The sequence below is a fragment of the Elephas maximus genome, chromosome 18, assembly GCF_024166365.1.
Source record: "Elephas maximus indicus isolate mEleMax1 chromosome 18, mEleMax1 primary haplotype, whole genome shotgun sequence".
NCBI classification, from domain to species: domain Eukaryota; kingdom Metazoa; phylum Chordata; class Mammalia; order Proboscidea; family Elephantidae; genus Elephas; species Elephas maximus.
This window is the reverse complement of record NC_064836.1, coordinates 17,097,434-17,116,668: the sequence shown is the minus strand read 5'-3', so window position 1 is coordinate 17,116,668 and position 19,235 is coordinate 17,097,434. Positions and strand designations below refer to the sequence as shown.

The 19,235-nt window shown below is 41.0% G+C and overlaps 2 protein-coding genes across 2 annotated transcripts in view; both read right to left on the bottom strand.

The window, feature by feature from the left end:
* LOC126061787 (C4b-binding protein alpha chain-like) overlaps positions 1–16,421 on the bottom strand; it is a 47,028-nt gene extending 30,607 nt beyond the window's left edge. The window contains exon 1 of the mRNA XM_049858567.1: positions 16,348–16,421. The gene's annotated coding sequence lies outside the window, so the exon portion shown is untranslated. The remainder of the gene's footprint in view (positions 1–16,347) is intronic.
* The window catches only part of C4BPA (complement component 4 binding protein alpha), a 114,017-nt gene that overhangs the window by 8,969 nt on the left and 85,813 nt on the right, over positions 1–19,235 (bottom strand). The gene's annotated exons all lie outside the window — the stretch shown is intronic.

Genomic DNA, 19,235 nt, shown 5'->3' with positions numbered 1-19,235 from the left:
CAGAGGATGATGAGTCAGATGTAGAATCCAGACCGACCAAGCTTTGCCAGACTTTGGACATATTATCAGGAGGGACCAGTCTCTGAAGAAAGACATCGTGCTTGGTAGAAGGTCAGCGAAAAAGAAGAAGACCCTTAACGAGATGGTTTGACACAGTGCCTACAGCAATAGGCTCAAGAATAACAAGGATTATGAGGATGTTGCAGGACCAGTGTTTTGTTCTGTTGTACATAGGGTCACTTTGAGTCAGAACCAATTCGAAGGCACATAACAACAACAACTGGCCACACCACCAAGGAAACTCCCCTTACATCAGATCCCAAAATGGAGGACAATTACATAACACTGAGAATCAAGCTCTGACCAAGTTAACACAGAATGTTAACAATCACAGCTGGTGTCTGAATTGGTTAAAAGATTGGAGAGTGAAGGTATGTTCTACCTCCACCTCATAGGAATCAGCTTTGGGCTGATGGTGATTATTCTGTCTCCTCCAGCTGCAGTTAGATGAGATTTGATGCTACTAGCACCATACAGGGTTTGCAAGAACTGCATGAGAAATGAAATAAAATACAGCTTCAAGAATGTCAGATGAACAATTGGTCTCAACCCACCTGGATCAAAGGAGAATGAAGAACACCAAGGTCACACGATAACTAAGAGCCCAAGAGACAGAAAGGGCCACATGAACCAGAGACCTACATCATCCTGAGACCAGAAGAACTAGTTGGTGCCCGGCCACAATCGATGACTGCCCTGACAGGGAGCACAACAGAGAACCCCTGAGGGAGCAGGAGATCAGTGGGATGCAGAGCCCAAATTCTCACAAAAAGACCATACTTAATGGTCTGACTGAGACTAGAGGAATCCCGGTGGTCATGGTCCCCAAACCTTCTGTTGGCACAGGACAGGAACCATTCCCGAAGACAACTCATCAGACATGAAAGGGACTGGACAGTGGGTAGGAGAGAGATGCTGATGAAGAGGGAGCTAATTATATCAGGTGGACACTTGAGACTGTGTTAGCATCTCCTGTCTGGAGGGGGGATGGGAGGATAGAGAGAGTTGGAAGCTGGCAAAATTGTCACGAAAGGAGAGACTGGAAGGGCTGACTCATTAGGGGGAGAGCAAGTGGGAGTACGGAGTAAGGTGTATATAAACTTATATGTGACAGTCTGACTTGATTTGTAAACGTTCACTTGAAGCTCAATAAAAGTTAATAAAATTAAAAAAAAAAAAAGAATGTCAGATGAAGAACTATGCTAATGTACAATTTCCTCTTAGTGTTAAAACCAAGTAATGATAGCATCAGGATTTTTATTCACTAGAAATAAAAACATTAAAACAGCTATCAAACCGTGTTTAGAAGACCCTCTAATGGTTTTTCTCTCTTGAACTTCACTATTCTCTTATGAGTCTTCTTGTATTAGCAAGTTAACCCTTGTAGCTTTGGTCCCCAAATATGCCATGCACAGTCTCATGGTTATACCAGTGCTCATATTGTCCCTCCTACCTAGAATGCTATTCTCTCTCTCTGCTTGCTGCTCAAGTACCACTTTTCCATAGGGCTTCTAGTGCCTAGCACAGCTGTTACTTATTTCTGTGAGCTTTTGCAGCACTTATTAAACCCAGTGTCGTCGAGTCGATTCCACAGCACTTATTAGGAGCAGATTATACATTACATCCAACTAGTTGTAGAGCTCTTATTGCAACATTAGGCAATTTGTATACATAATCTCATCCAGTCTTATCACAACAACCATAAGAGAAACATATTAGCATCTTCCCCAAAGTTTATAAAAGAAAACAGAACCTTGGAGAGGTTATGTGTCTTGCTCAAGGTGAGACAGCTACTGAGTGATAGAGGCAGACTTAGAACTGGGCTCTGCCTTGCTCAATAGTCCGTATTCTCTATGACTTCAGTCTACATTTTCTAGCAATCATTTCACAGCTGACTTGCACTACGCGTATATCCAATTCTCTTCATCTTGACAGCAAGTAACATCTCTCGAGCGTCTCTGTGTCTCCAGCATCCAGCATATTGCTCTTGACATTGTAGTTTCAAAATAAATGTTCACCTATTTTTTATAGATAAGTCTAGAGTTCAAACATAGAACTTTCTAAGCCTCAGATCAAACATATAATTAGGAAATGCTTTTTATGAATTAACACCACAAATATGTATGCAAGTTGATCCCTGTAAGGCTAATTAGCAGACACTAAGGTGAATTCTTGCAATACTGTAAGGAAGATAAAGACACAAACACATGAATAGCAAAACCACAATATCTGGTAGTGTGTGATAAAGTGTCCCAAGACAAGTGAAGACAGTGAGAAGGCAATAAAAAAAGAGAGAACCAAAGAAGAAAGGGTTAAGATAACACCTCCTAGAGGAGACTGGAAGTATATTTTGAAGTTTGGATAAAAATTGCTTAGGTAAATGAGATGTGGGGAGGCACTTTATGTTGGAGTGATGGTTTGAGCAAAGGTTTCGAAGCAGTTGTAAGTTGGTTTTGAATAAAGGGGCAAACTCAGAAAGCAGGCTGAGACAGATTTGGGCAGATCTTATACTGCAGGGTAAGGGGGTATTTTGAGGAAATGGAAGAACAAGGGATAAATACAAAGAAACCAGAAAGGATTGGCAGGTCTCTGTGACCTGTTAGACATGGTCTACCTTCACCGCCTCTGAAAGGAAGAGGAGACCTGGAAGGTCAAGGTACCAGTGCTCAGGGAGGACAATGAGAATGTTGGGTTGGGTAGGACTTTAGGAAAATACTGTTGTAGCCATTTCAGTTTCCAACAGAACAAAATCACTCCAGGATATAGGATAGATTTTACCTAACCTTAATCTTTTTTTTTTTTAATCTTTCTCTTAGAACATCCCTCATTTTGATGCCAAAACTTTCAAAGTAAAATATTTTCACACCAAACTTAGAAAAACAATTCAGAAATCACCTCGTGATATTAAAAGTTCATGAAGTGACTTACAAAGGATCATTCTGTTGTTGCTGTTAGGTGCTATTGAGTCAGTTCTGACTCATAGTGGCCCTATGTACAACAGAACATGGTTTTCTTTATGTTGAAATGTAATCCATGCTGAAGGCTGTAGTCTTTGATCTTCATCATTAAGTGCTTCAAGTCCTCTTCAACTGTAGCATGTAAGGTTGTGTTATCTGCATATCACAGGTTATTAATAAGTATTCTACCAATCCTGATGCCATGTTTGTCATCATGTAGTCCAGCTTCTTAGTGTATTTGCTCAGCATACAGATTGAATAAGAATGGTGAAACAATACACTCCTGACACACAGCTTTCTTGATTTTAAGCCATGCAGTAGCCCTTGCTCTGTTCAAACGACTGCCCTTGGTCTATGTACAAGATCCTCATGAGCACAATTAAGTGTTCTGGAATTCCCATCCTTTGCAATGTTATCCATAATTTGTTACGATCTATACAGTCGAATGCCTTTGCATAGTCAATAAAACACAGGTAAACATCTTTCTGGTATTCTCTGCTTTCAGCCAAGATCCATCTGATATCAACAATGATATCCCTCATTCCATATCTTCTTCTGAATCCGGTTGAATCTTTGGCAGTTCTCTGTCAATATACTGCTGTAACCACTTTTGAATGATCTTCAGCAAAATTTTTCTTGTTTGTGATTGTCTTAGTCATCTAGTGCTGCTGTAACAGAATTACCATAAGTGGATGGCTTTAACAAAGAGGAAGTTATTTACTTTCTCACGGTCACAGGTTACAAGTCCAAATTCAGGGCATCAGCTCCAGGGGAAGGCTTTCTCTCTGTGTTGGCTCTGGAGGAAGGTCCTTGTCCTTAATCTTCCCCTGGTTAAGGAGTTTCTCAGGAGCTAGGACTCTGTGTCCAAAGGACATGTTTTGCTCCTGGTGCTGCTTTCTTGGTGGTATGAGGTCCCCCACTCTCTGCTTGTTTCCTTTTCTTTTTATCCCTTGAGAGATAGAAGTGGTGCAGGCCACACCCCAAGGAACTCCCTCCACATTAGATCAGGTGAACTGAGTAAGGGTGGTGTTATAATCCCACCCTAATCCTCTTAATATAAATTACAATCACAAAATGGAGGACAACCACACAATACTGGGAATCATGGCCTAACCAAGCTGATACACACATTTTTGGGGGGACATAATTCAAGCCATGCCAGTGATATTAATGATATTGTCCAATAATTTCTGTATTCTGTTGGATCACCATTCTTTGAAATGGGCACAAATATGAATCTCTTTGAGTTGGTTGGCCAAGTAGCTGTCTTCCAAATTTCATGGCATAGACTAGTGAGCACCTCCTGTGCTGCATCCCTTTGCTGAAACATGTCAACTGGCATTCCATCAGTTCCTGGAGCCTTGTTTTTTGACAATGGCTCCAGTGCAGCTTGGATTTCTTTCTTCAATACCATCGGCTCTTGATCATATGTTACCTCCTGAAATGTTTGAACATTGGCCAATTCTTTTTGGCACAGTGATTCTGCGTATTACTTCCATCTACTTTTGATGCTTCCTTCATTATTCACTATTTTGCCCATAGAATCCTTCAAAATTGCAATTCATGGCTTGAATTTTACTTCAGTTCTTTCAGCCTGAGATATGCTGAGCACGTTCTTCCCTCTTGGCTTTCTAATTCCAGGTGTTTGCATATTTCATTATAACATTTTCCTTTGCTTTCTCAAGATAAATAGATCTTGGAATGTTCCTTTTGACAATGAACACATTATTTTTCTTCAATTTGTCATTCCTGGCATAGTAGACCATATGATTGTCTGATTCAAATGGGCCATACCAGTCTATTTCAACTCACTAATGCCTAAGATATTGATCTTTATGTGTTCCTTTTCATTTTTGATGACTTCAATTTTCCTAGATTCATACTTCATACATTCCACATTCTGATTATTAAGGGATGTTTACAGCTGTTTCTTCTCATTTTGAGTCATGTCATATCAGAAAATGAAGGTCCTGAAAGCTTGACTCCATCTATGTCATTAAGGTTGACTCTACTTGGAGGAGGCAGCTCTTTCCCGGTCGTATTTTGAGTGTCTTCCCACCTGGGGGGCTCATCTTTTGGCACTATATCTGACAGGGTTCCACTGCTATTCATAAAGATTTCACTGGCCAATTTTATTTATAAGTAGACTGCCAGGTCTTTCTTCCTAGTCTGGCTTAGTTGGGAAGCTCTGCTGAAACTGTCCACCATGAATGACCCTGCTGGCATTTGAAATGCCAGTGATAGCTTCCAGCATCACAGCAACATGCAAGACACCGCAGTATGACAAACTGACAGATGAGTGGTGGATATAGGTTATAAGTGTATATAGATAGATTTTTTTTTAATTCTTAGAAATTTTTTTCCTTAAAGAAGAAATCGTAAAATTGTATTGACATAAGAATAAGAAATACTAATTTTTATTTGTACATTTCCATTTATATACTAATATAATACCTTATTCCACACATCAGCGTTTATAACCAGCATAAATTGAACATGCCAAACATGTCATATACAGGTTGACCTAATGGGCTCAACAGGTACTCACAATTCCTTTCAGTGCTTATTGGTTAGAGACAAGTGTTGCCTGAATTGCAGTACATTTCCAAATCCATTATCGTTGAGTTGATTCTGACTCATAGCAGCCCTATAGGACAGAGTAGAACTGCCCCATAGGATTTCCCAAGGCTGTAATTTTTACAGAAGACTGTCACATCTTTCAACCAAGGAACAGCTGGTGGGTTCAAACTGCTGATCATTTGGTTATCAGTCAAGTGCTTTACCACTGTGTCACCAGGGCTCCTTTTCAGTTTATACAATGCTATATAATTTTATTCTAGTAAATTCACTCATTATTTGTAATAATGTGATTTTTCTCTGATGACAAAATTTTGCTAAATCAATCATTAATCCAACAGAAAAATAATTAGCCAAAAGAAGAATAAATTTTTAAGTATTTAGGAGAATCCACTTAAATATAATAAATTAATGAAAAATTAAAGTTTTTTTTTTTGCTAATTGGCTTCTCAAGGATTTGTAATATTTTGCTTTTCAAGTAATAAGAGCCTATATCCAAACAGACTAAAGCAATTTGTTTAAATATGTATAGTAATAGAATAATTCATTGTAATTCTACAAAATCATGCTGAATTATTGACAAAAAAAAATTTTTTTTTAATTATACTTAACTAATTTTTAATATGGAATTCTTCTCCATACCTTGGTGTAAAACTGCCACTTGGGCAGTGAGTTTATGTTAATGGGGGGGGAACACTGAGAAAAGTTGGGTGACAATGGTTGCACAACTCAAAGAATGTAATCAATGTTACTGAATTGTATGTAGAAATTGTTGAGTTGGTGTATCTCCTGCTGTGTATATTCTCAGCAACAACAAAAATAAATATATTATTAAAAAAAAAATCTATATCCCCTTCTTCCCATTATCAAGGACCTCACCATATGGACTGAAGAGTAATTTTGACTTTCTAGTCTTATTATTTAAGAAATACATTTTGTGAGATGGAGTAAGCATGGCGCTATAGACAGAAGCACCACACTGTCCCTCCACAGCAAAGACCCAAAAGACTAAGTAAAACGGATACAAACATCAATCCTGGAACCCTAAGCATCAAATAAAGGGATAAAGAACTAGTCCAAGCACCAAATGGATTAAGAAATTGACAGAGAACAGAGAACGGGGAGAGCTACAGACTGGAGGTGCCCTATCAGCTAACATGGTATGGATTTGTCATATTGGACCCCTTAGTCACCAAGAATGGTGGACAGGACTACCGGAAGGCAGCTTCATGGAGCTCCCAGCAGGAGACAGAGCACCGGGTAGACAAAGATACAACTTTCCCACCCCTGCCCTCACTGCTTTCTGGGAGGCCACAATCCCTCTGCCAGGGAGACGCCAGCTCCTTGCTGCTCAGGCCCACCCCACCCCCACCAGCTGGCTCCTTCAGTGCCATTTTTTTTGTTACTATTGCTTTTTTGGGCTTCTTTTGGTTTCTTCTCTCTCTCTCTCTCTCACCTCCTTCCTTTCCTTTCTCACAAACAGCTGGCACCATCTGCCACCTCTGCTCCTCTTGATGGGCTGAGCAGCGACAAGTTGGTGGGCTCCCTCACGGCTTTTTTTTCCTGTTTTCTCTTTTCTCGATTTCTTCTCTCTCTCTACCTTCCTTTCTTTCTTTTCTCCTGAAAACCTGGCAGTGTGTGCCATCTCCACCCCTTCTAGGTGGGCTGTGCCGTTCTGCTTGGCCTGGGAGTCCCTTCCTGGGTCCGCACCACCACATTAGTGTGCTCTTTTATGGCATTTTTTTTTTTCAATTCTTTTTCTTTCTTTTTTTCTTTTCTTGGTTTCTTTTCTCTCTCTACCTTCCTTTCTTTCCATTCTCCTGAACACCTGGCACCGAGTGCCATCTCTGCTCCTTCTTGACAGGCTGTGCAGTGCTGCTAGACTGGGGAGCCACTTCTCCAGTCTGCATTACCACACCAGTGGGCTCCCTGGGGGCATTTTTTTTTCTTTTCTTGGTTTCTTGTCTATCTCTACCTTCCCTCACTTCTTTTCTCCCAAATACCTGGTTCTGTGTGCCATTTGCACTCCTTCGAGATGGGCTGTATAGCACCACTTAGCTGGGGAGCCCTTCTCCAATCCACACCACCACACCAGTGGGCTCCCTCAGGGAGTTTTGTTTTTGTTTGTTTTTTTTTTTAATTTTTTTTCATTTCTTGGTTTCTTGTCTCTCTATTCTTTCCTTCCTTCCTTTCCTTTCTCCCAAATACCTGGAGTCGTGTGCCTTTTCTGCTCCTTCTTGACGGGCTGTACACTACTGCCCAGCTGGGGAGGCACTTTCAGTGGGTTCCCTTGGTGCAATTTTTTTTCCTCCTTCCTTCCTTGCTTCCTTGCTTCCTTCTTTCCTTCCTTCTTTTCTTTCTTTCTCAGTTTCTTGTCTCCCTCTACCTTCTTTCCTTTCCTTTCTCCAGACCACCTGGCTGCATGCACCTTTCTCTCTTTCTTTTTTTTCCAGTTTTTTATCCATCTCTCCCTTCCTTCCTTTCCTTTTCTTGCCTATGTAGCCATGTGTGCCAACTCTACTGCTTCTTGATGGGCTGTGCAACACAGTCTGGCTAGAAAGTCACTGGCACACAGCTTCCATGGGTCTGTGCCACTCCAATGGCAGGCTCCCACAGCAATTTTTGCTTTTTTTTTTTTGTGTGGCTTCCGTTTCTCTCTCTCTCCTTTCTCTGTTCCTCACACCCACTTAGCTCCAAACATAACATCCTCCCATTCTCTCCTGCTTATCTTCAATGCGTGCTGAGTACCACATCCCCGAGTGGCAAAGGCGTGGACTACCGGACCCTGCCCTGCACTACCCCCAGCCCTGCTCTGTCGGCCCCAGTATGTGTCACAAATGACCCATCCCCACCCCTCTCCCTCTGCTGGACCTGTCCTGCTGCACCATAGCTGAGCAATTGGCCCTGCCCATTGGACAAGGAGGTGAGAAGTATCGTGCCCACAGACATGCAAACAACAAACAATGCTCAGCCTGCCTGCCCAGACATAACAAAATAAAACAAAAAAAAGCAGGATGAAACAAACAAATCTACAACCAATAAATGAAGAAAATAATTACTGAATGTCCCTAACACAGGAGACAATATTAAAACATATTAAAAACAGGACAGGATGGTTCCAGTAGGGGTACAAAATAAAACACCAGATGACTTTCTAGTGGAAGAAAAGACACTGGAACTACTTGATAGGGAATTCAAAACTCTAATATTCATGACTATCCAAGTGATGACAGAAAAAGCAGACAAAAATAAGGAAAAAATAGACAAAATCACAGAAAAGACAGACAAAATAATGGAAGAATTCAGGAAAATAATACAGGAACAAAATAAACACACAACTAGAAATCACACAAAAACAAAAATTAGAAATCCAAATGATAAAAAATAAGATTTCAGAAATGGACAGTGGACTGGAGCAAGTTTAAAATAAAGGAAGACAGGATCAGTGAAATTGAAGACAAACCCTTGGCTACCACTTTGAGGAAAAATCAAAGAAAAGAACAAAGAAAAATGAAGAAATTCTAAGAACAATTTGTATACAATCAAAAGCAAAAATTTTTGAGTGATTGGAGTTTCAGAATTGAGGGAGAAAATGGAAAACACAGAGAGGATCACTGAAGAATTGCTGACAGAAAACTTCCCTAATATCATGAAAGACTAAAAGAGGACCATCCTAAGCCTTGGTTAGAAGCAGTCTTAGTTATCTAGTGCTGTTATAACAGAAATATCATAAGTTGATGCCTTCAACAAACAGAAGTTTATTCTTTCACAGTCTAGTAGGCTAGAAGCCCAAATTCAGGGCATCATCTCCAAGGGAAGGCTTTCTTTCTCTGTTGGTTCTGGAGGGAGGTCCTTGTCATCAATCTTCCCCCGGAATAGGAGTTTCTCAGAACAGGGACTTCAAGTCCAAAGGACATGCTCTTCTCCTGGCTCTTGTTTCTTGGTGATATGATGTCCCCAACTCTCTGCTCACTTCCCTTTCCTTTTATCTCTTGAGGCCACACCCCAGGGAAACTCCATTTACGTTGGATCAGGAATGTGACCAGCATAAGGGTGTTACATCCCATGGCTATCCAAGTGATGACAGAAAAAGCAGACAAAAATAAAGAAAAAATATGTATGGACTTTCTGTCAAACCTTGCTGGCTTTTGCTCTTTAACATAATCTAACCTTGCCTGATTAACCAGAAGCAAAGATTAAGATTTACAACACACAGGAAAATTACATCAACCACAAAATGGAGGACAACCACGTGATACTGGGAATCATGCCCTAACCAAGTTGACACAAGTTTTGAGGGGACACAATTCAGTCCATGACAGAAACCAAGCTCTTAACTATTGTGCCACAAGCTTCAATGGAAAACCACGGCAATCCGATTCTGACATTACTATTAATGGCCCAGACCCTTCAGGAATGAAGGTTTGGGTTACCCCATGAGGCAAAGAACCATGACCAGCTGTGGGGCTTGGTGAGGATAAAAAGAATACACAATGGGGGGTGGAAGAAGGTAGTTCTAAATACCGTCTATGACTACACGATCAGCTGCAGAAATGAGGACTGTAAATGTTATGAGTATTTCTTCCTTGTGTGTGTGCATCAAATATTTTTGTTTTTTTCACATATAAATTTGAGATGCAAACAGTGCTAGTGTGTTTTATGCTGCACATGTGTTAGTTGTATCTTGTTAAGCATAAGTATGACTTTATAATTGTATTTATTTAGAGATTACGTAGGGTTTAAGGAACTGTGTACAGGTCCCAAGTTGACTAGGGGTGGACTGTGATGGTCAAGGATGTGTGTCAACTTGGCTGGGCCATGATTCTCATTGGCTTGGAATTTATGATTTTTTTTTTTTTTTGGCAGCTATGTAATAATATAAACACCTCCATGATGAAATCTGATATACTGTAATCACCTCCATGATGAGACCTGATTTAATGTAATCACCTCCATGATGAGATCTGCTATGAACAGTCAATCAACTGAAAGGGAGTTTCCTTTGGAATGTACCCTGCATCCAATATATATGGACTTTCTGTCAAACCTTGCTGGCTTTTGCTCTGCTTTGAATTCTGCATTCATCTTGTCAACATCTGACTTCTGGTTCTTGGGACTTCAGCCAGCACCCAGAAGTCTTACCTGCTGATCTTGGATTTGTCAGCCTCCACAACCCATGAGCCAGCAGCCTGCTCTCTGACCTGCTGATCTTGGATTCATCAGCTCCTGCAGCTACATGAGTCAGAAGTCTCCAGCCTGACACTTGACCGACAAACTTGGACTTACCAACCTCTACAACCGTGCAAGCTATTCACTTGATATAAATCTCTCTTTATGTACACATACACACATCACTTATTTTGCTTCCTAGAGAGCCTAAACTAACACACTAACAAAGCAGTCACTTTCTAGACTTTAGAAATTGTTGCTCTGCCACTTGAAAGTAAACTTTAGCCATGCAAAAGTCTGCAATTCTGACCGATTATCTTACTGAATTATTTGTTTTCCTGAAATAATACTTAACTTCTCTGGTTTTCTAAATATTACAAGTGTTTGTAGTAGTATTTCTTTGAAAATTCAAAAATAGATTATTGACACTTTCCTCTTCATCTGCAATCCTGGAAGAAAAGTAAAACTTTTGACTCCTTTAAACTTCTTACTTAAGCAATTCTTTAAAAATTTAAGTTATAATTCTCAATTTAGATCAGTATTCCAACTGCTGTATTCGTATCTCCTAGGCCCCTCGAATTCAATACATCCCAAACTAAACTAACTAGCCTCCTTCCAACAATACTTCTCCTCTGTACTTTCTATCTTGGCTCATGGCATCAGTGTCCATCCAGTCTCCCAGACTAGATGGTTGAGACATCCTCACCTCATCTCCTCCCCCTCCCCACAGTCAGAGTCACCACGTCCTGTCAATTTACCATAGCAGCAGCACTTGAATCTTCTACCATCTCTTACAGCCCACTTCCATAGTCCAGGCTTAGGTTCTTATAATCCCCCATTCATTCCACCCTAGACTACTGCAAAAGCCCTCAAACATTTGTAAGCCAGCTTTCATGCTGATGCCATTCTATCCCTAAAAACCAGTTTACACCATGCCACTCAACTCAAAAGCTTCCATGGGTCCTCAGTTCCCACAGGTCTACATACACCTTCCCCAGCCATCCCCCTGCCTTTCCTCACTTAGAACACTATGCCAATCCCCTTATGGAGGTGCTTACCTTTCCCAAAACACATCCTGGATTCTTTTAACACCTGCGAGCATTTGTGTGTAATGTCCTCTGTGCATGAATGCTTATATCCCCAGCCTCCCCCTTGGCTCACTATCCAGATCAAATGTCACCTCCTTGGTGAAAAATTGCTTGATTCCATCAAGAAATGTCAGTGTCTTCTATGATCACTTAGTACTTTAATGATACACACTGTATTGTAACTACTTTTGCCTTCCAAAATAGATTGTGTGCTTGGGTGGTCCAAAAGGTTAAGTGTTTGGTTGCTAATCAAAAGCTTAGCAGTTCAAATTTACCCAGAGGTGCCTCAGAAGAAAGTCTTCATGATCAACTTCTAAAAGACCACAGCCATTGAAAACACTATGGACCACAGTTCTCCCTTTGATACACATGAGGTCACCACGAGTCAGAGTTGACTCCATAGCAGCTGGTTCTGAAGACAAGGGAAGTGTGTTTATTCAACCTTCTATCCCTAACCTCGTGGTGTCACTGGCATGCAAAAGTTATCCAATAAGTGAACTGAATGAACCTCAATTTGGTTTCATCTTCAGAGTGAGGATGCTAACTGCCTCACCAAGAACTGATTGAAATAATGTCTGTGAAGTGCTTTGTAAATTTTGAAGAGAGATAATACAGCAAACCTTCTACTTCCCTCATGAGCTGTCAAAATACATGACAGCTCAATGGGCCAGTTGTAGCATTTGTAGTTCACCATATCTACTCCTTGTGGTCCCTCAGCAGAACCTGCTTAGAATTCAGCAGACAACAGACTATGGGGATGGAGACTAGGACTTGAGGGCTAAGGAGACCACAGTTTGAGTCCTAGCAACACCACAGTCTAATTCTGTAATCTTGAAGAATTTGCATCAGTTACTTAGATCTCAGTTTCCTCATCTCTTAAATGATAACATTTGGTACCAAGAGTAAGGTGCTGCTATAACAGATACCTGCAACGTAGAAGCGGTTTTAGAATTGAGTAATGGGTACAGGCTGGAAGAGTTTTAATGTACCTAATAGTAAAAGCCTGTATTGCCTTGAAGAGACTGTTGCTGGAATTATGGACATCAAAGACAATTTTCATAAGGGTTCAGAAGGAAGTGAGAGAGCTTTAACACTGGATACAGCACAGACTGCTAGAAGCAGCAGCAGGGAAATGGCAGCAAAACCAGGAGACAAGGGAGAGAGCACAGGAGCCATCCCACAGGAGCCAACCCACAGGAGCCAACCCATGGAGCAAGAGAGCTGAGTATCTTTGGGCAGGAGGCATGCTGGCAGAATGGGATGTCTCCAGGCACTTATCAGCAGAGCTAGGCCTGGCAGCCCATGGAGGGAGTGAGATGAGCACCTTCAAGCTGAGAGGCCAAGGGACCAGGAAACAGAAGCTGAAGAGACAAGGAACACAGGAAACAGAGCTGCCTCAGTCTCAAAGGGTGGGGCCATGACCTCTGGGGTCTCAAATGGTGGAACCACCACCAGCTGGGTCTCAAAGTGTAGGGCCACAGCTTCTTAAGTTTCAAAGAGATCATCACCAACTCAGTTCCAGAGTGTGGGGCTGCCACTCAGGGGCACCAGGGGAGTGGGACTGGATCCACTGTGCAAAGCTGAGGGGGCAGGGCTACCATGCCCAAGGGACAGAAGAACAGAGACTGCTAGGGCTGAGGGGGTAGAATCACCCCTCGGACAGACTAGGAGAATGGGTGGCCCAAGTCCAAGGGAGCAGAGTTGCTGTCCTATTGGGCCTGGAAGGCAGAGCTGAAACCGAACATCAAAGGGCCTCTACCCAGAATCTGGAGAGTGTGGCCAACACCCAGAGTCTGGAGGACAGAGACATAGCTTAAATGGTCTCAGAGAACAGAGGATTATTTTCAAACCTTGAGAGTTAATGTAATGTGTTCTGCTGGGTTTTGGACTTGTTTGGTGCCTGTTATCTCTCTTTTCCCTCCAACTTCCCCTGTTTGTAGTGGAAATGTCTACCTTGTGCCTGTTTCACCATTGGACTTTGCAAGAAGATAACAAGTATGCTAGATTTCACAGTTTTGCCCCAGAATGGAATTTACTCTTGGAGTTAAGACTTTTAGGATGATGTAAAGGGGTGAAAGTGTTTTACGTGTGGCAAGGACATGAATTTGGAGGGACCAAAGAGTGGAATGTTATGAATTGAATTGTGTCCCCCCCCAAAAAAAAAATGCGTGTTAACTTGGGTAGGCAATGATTCCCAGTATTGTGTCATTATCCTCCATTTTGTGATATGATGTAATTTTCCTATGTGTTGTAAATCCTACCACCATGATATTAATGAGACAGGGTTAGAGGCAGTTAGTTAATGAGGCAGAACTCATTCTACAGGATTAGGCTGTATCTTGAGTCAATGTCTTTTGAAATAAAAGAGAGAAGCCAGAAAAGGAGAGAGGTGCTCATTACCACCAAGCAAGAGAAGCCAGGAGCAGAGTGCGTCCATTGGACCCAGGATCCCTGCTCTAAGAAGCTCCTGGACCAAGAGAAGATTGATGACAAGGACCTTCCCCCAGAGCCAACAGAGAGAGAAAGCCTTCCCCTGGAGCTGGTGCCCTGAATCCGGACTTCTATCCTCCTAAACTGTGAGAGAATAAATTTCTGTTTCTTAACTTAAAGCCATCCACTTGTGGTATTTCTGTTATAACCATCACTAGATAATAAGACACACGAAGTTTCTATTCTCTACAAACTCTGAAATTCTATGACTGTTCACTGAAAACTTATGACTACACCAGCAAATGCCCTCATATTTCAATGACATTAATAATAATAATAATAAAACACGCTGCTGTCATGTAGATTTCCGATTCATAGAAACCCTATAGTATAGAGTAGAACTGCCCTCTTAGGTTTCCAAGGAGCAGCTGGTGGATTTGAACAGCTAACCTTTTGGTTAACAGCCAAGATCTTAACTGCTGCGCCACCATGGCTCCGTCAATGACATTACCTTTTAAATTCCTATAAAAATGAAATCAACTCAAGAACTATGCCTACAGAGTGGGTATCTTGTGAAAAACAGTCACCACTTGCCAATACAGTACAATCTGAGAAAAAAAGACACTGGGAAAATCCTCAGCTCCAAAATACCCCCTTCTGTTAGAGATTTTCCAACCAGTTGCTAGAGAGTCTATTCTGACTCATGGTTACCCCATATGTGTCAGAGTAGAACTGTGCTCCACAGAGTTTTCGATGGTCTGACTGAGACTGGAGAAACCCCTGAAGCCATAGCCCCTGGACACTCTGTTAACCCAGAACTAAAACCATTCCCAAAGCCCACTCTTCAGACAAAGATTATAAAAGATTATGGGCTATAAAACATAAAATAATACTCATGAAGAGTGTGCTCCTTAGTTCAAGCTCATAAATGAGACCAAATGAATGGCTACTGTCTGGAGATAGGATGAGAAGGAAGGTGGAAATGGACAGGAGCTGGTTGGATGGACACGGGGAACCTGGGGTGGAAACAGCGAGTGTGCTGTCACATTTAGGGATTGCTACTAGTGTCACACACCAGTATGTGTATAAATTTTTGTACAAGAAATTAGCTTGAACTGTAAACTTTCACCTAAAGCACAATTAAAAAAGAGAATCCCTTTATATCTCTCTATCAGCTCCTTTCCTTCTGTGCTCATATTACATAAAGATCTATCTCTAAGCTTAATACAAACTTTTGATACCTCTGCCTCATCTGAATACTGTATTTTTCATTTTCCTTTCACTACCATATTTTTTAAATTATTATTTACCATATTTAGGGGCAGAACAGGACTCAGCAAAGGAGAGTTGAAGAATGAGGGCCAGTGTCCTGCCCAACCAAGGGAGGTGAGAGTTTCAAGAAGAAAAGGTCATCAACATTGCCAAATTTGGAAAGTGGGAGAGAAAAAAGAAGTGAAGATGACTATGGCTTCCAGCTCCGGAGATCAGGTGGAGTTGTCCGATGTTCTCCTTATGATCAAATCTAAAGGTCTTTGCTGTCAAAGGTAGAGGAGATGTGAAGGGGTTAATAAAACCTCCCCCCAAATATATAGCAATTTTGCAGAATGTACACACTGAAAATGAGTTCTCCTGCATCCTGTTTCTCAGTGAATTATTTTGGGAAGTCTGACTTACTTCCTGCCTCAACTCCCCTATGTGGGGAGAGGTCGAAGGATCAACAAACCAAAACACACATCTTTCACATACAGTAACAAAAGCACTTAGTTGCCTTACCCTTCTATGTGTCTGAGCACTGACGTATTCAGTTCCTCAGTTTATTTTATTAGTATTCACTATTACTCCCTCCTTTAAAATGAAAAATTGAGGCTCAGAAGTGATTAAAAGTTTTCTTCAAGCCACACGACCCATATTCTTTCCACTACATAATGAGGTGCTCTGAAAATATTTCTGCTGAAAACTCTCCCGAGTTTTTGTCTCTGTCTTATTCTTTGAGTCCTACATTCCTTAAATGGCCAAACCCCAGCCTTTCCCCAAACATACCCCAAGTGTTGGAGTAATCCACTGACCTGCAGGTTGATGAGGAAGAAGTAGAAGACTCTCTCAAGGTGCCTTGGGTAGTTTCTCAAGGAAGAAAAGTGCCTTGATTGCTAATACTAGTCCCTCCCCAGAACAGAGTTTACCAGAAAACCCTGAAATTGCCCCTCCCAAAGTCCTAGAATTCCAGCCCTGTGGTTGGCTGGTCAGGGATGGCTGAGTTGAAATGGATAAGCAAAGATACTCTATTGGCCCAATGAATGATTAACTGCAGACATAAAACAGCAGTGTTTACCTAATCTCTTCTTTCCCCTTCACTAGACTTCATTCCTGATAACATCTGATAACATGTTGCAATAGTTTATTTTCTCCTCTGCCAACCATTTCCCCTAAATGGAAAGGTAATTTCAATTTGATGCCAGAATTTTTTTTTTTTTGTCTGTTCACAAACACAAAAAAAGGTTATACTAAACGTAATACAGCTAGCCTAGAACCCTTAGATACTTGAAGTGTTCAACAAGTGAACCATTTTTTGATGCTAGATCCAGCAGGCTTTCCTGGAGCTCAGGAACTGTGTTGGTCTCTCTCCTATCCCAAGATAGTACAGAACACAGGGAATTTAACAAGTATCTATTGAGGTCTTGCAATGTGCTGAGATGCCTGGAACATACTTTTTTTTTTTTTTTTTTTTTTCAGTGCTCAATAAATACTGACTACTACCACCAGGGAGTCCTGGTGGTGCAGTGGTAAGGAGCTCAGCTGCTAACCCAAAGGTGGATGGTTTGAATACACCAGCTGCTCCTCAGAAACCCTCAAAGGGAAGTTCTACTTTGTCGTATAGGGTCGCTATGAGTCAGAATCAACTCAATGAGAATGTTTTGTTTTGTTTTTTTAACTACCACCGCCCACCATTGGTATGTCAGTTTATCGTACTCTGGTGGCTTGAGTCTTGCTATCATGGTGGAAGCTATGCCACCAATATTTCAAAATCTAGCAGGGTCATTCATGATGGACATGTTTCAGCAGAGCTTCCAGACTAAGACAGACTAGGAAGAAAGGCCTGAAGATCTACTTCCAAAAAATAGCCAAAAAAAAATACATTATGGGTCAGAGATTATCATTTGATATAGTGTTGGAACATAAGCCCCTAGGTTTGAAGGGACTTAAAATGCACAGTAGCTGCAGCAATGGACACCAGCATACCAACAATTATGAAGATGACATAGGACTAGGAAATATTTGCTTTTGTTGTATAAAATGCATTTAGAGCCGACTAGATGACAACAAGGAAAGACTTCAATCCCTGACATTTTACAATTAAACTATTAATCCTTAGGAGATTACTATTATAAAGTAATTCTTCTGGACATCTTGACTCTTTCTGTAGTAAACACCTCAAAACCCATAAAGATTTTAGAAAGGAAAAAGTTGAACCACAGAGGGTTGAAAAAGACAAGGAAGTTTTGACAGAAGATGTGTGATTTGGACTGGGCTTTGAATGAGAAGTAGAAATTAGTACAGGCAAATAGAACTTGAGGTGAGAGACAGATTTGACTACAGTGGGCGTAGGGAAGCATTCTGGTTTTGAGAGCTAAACTGGAGGAAACATCTTTTAAAATGGGTCTTCAAAATACCATTTCCAGTCTACTGGAGTCCTTTTCTTTCCCTTCCACAGTGACTGTTCCAAACTTTTCTCTCAGGTCACCAAACTGTCTGAATCTCAGTAGATGATCTTGTGCCTTACTTTACTAAAACTCATTCTGTATTAGTTTCTATGCATCTCAGATTTTCTCTCCTTATTCACTCTGGCTCAGAGGAGATTTCTTTCTTCTTTTCCTACCTCATTTTCAATGTGTTTCCTATCCTGAAATATTCCCGCAGTCTTGCCAAAACCTGGAGTTCCTTTTTTCTCCTTCAGTAGCATGCCAAACTTTTTTTATTGTGCTTTAAGTGAAAGTTTACAAACCAACTCAGTCTCTCATACAAAAACTTATATACACCTTGCTATGTACTCCTAGTTATTCTCCCTCTAATGAGACAGCACACTCCTTCCTTCCACTCTCTGTTTTCAAGTCCTTTCGGCCAGCTCCTGACCCCCTCTGCCCTCTCACCTCCTCTCCAGACAGGACCTGCGCACATAGTCTCATGCATCTACTTGATTCAAGAAGCTCACTCTTCACCAGTATCATTTTCTAGCTCATAGTCCAGTCCAATACCTGTCTGAAGAGTTGAAGATGCCCAACTTTTCAAAAGCATAGATTATATTTCCTGCATACACTTTCTCGTGAGTCACTCACCCTTGTTGTCCTGCAATCTTATATTCACCTCCCTTCTGACTTACCTCTCTGAGGCATGACCTTATCTCCAAATATAAAATTTCTTTAATTCATCTTTTGTTATTTCTCTGCCACATTTGACACTGCTGATCATTTGCTTTCTAAAACTTTTTTCTCCTTTGGCTTTCATTGTCCTAAACTTTCCTGATTCACCTATCTTACTAATAGTTCTTTCTTAGTTGTTTTTACCTCTTCTTCATCTTTCTCATCTCCAAGGATAGAGATGCATCCCACATTCATTCTCCTTGTTAAATTTTTTCTCTTCCCATCTTTAATTATCTTACCTACTCTCATGGAACTAACTACACCGTATAAGAAGATTCAAGGAGTCTTTACTGGTAAGCTCTTGGCTGCCAATTGAAAGGTTGGTTGTTCGAACCCACCAGCTGCTCTGAGAGAGAAAAGACTTTGGTAATCTGCTCGCATAAAGATTACAGCCTAGGAAACACTATAGGCCCTAAAAAAATAAAATGCTTGGGAATAAATCTAACCAGGGATGTAAAAGACCTATACAAAGAAAACTACAAAACACTACTGGGATAAACAAAAGAAACTTACGTAGGTGGAAAAACATTCCATGCACA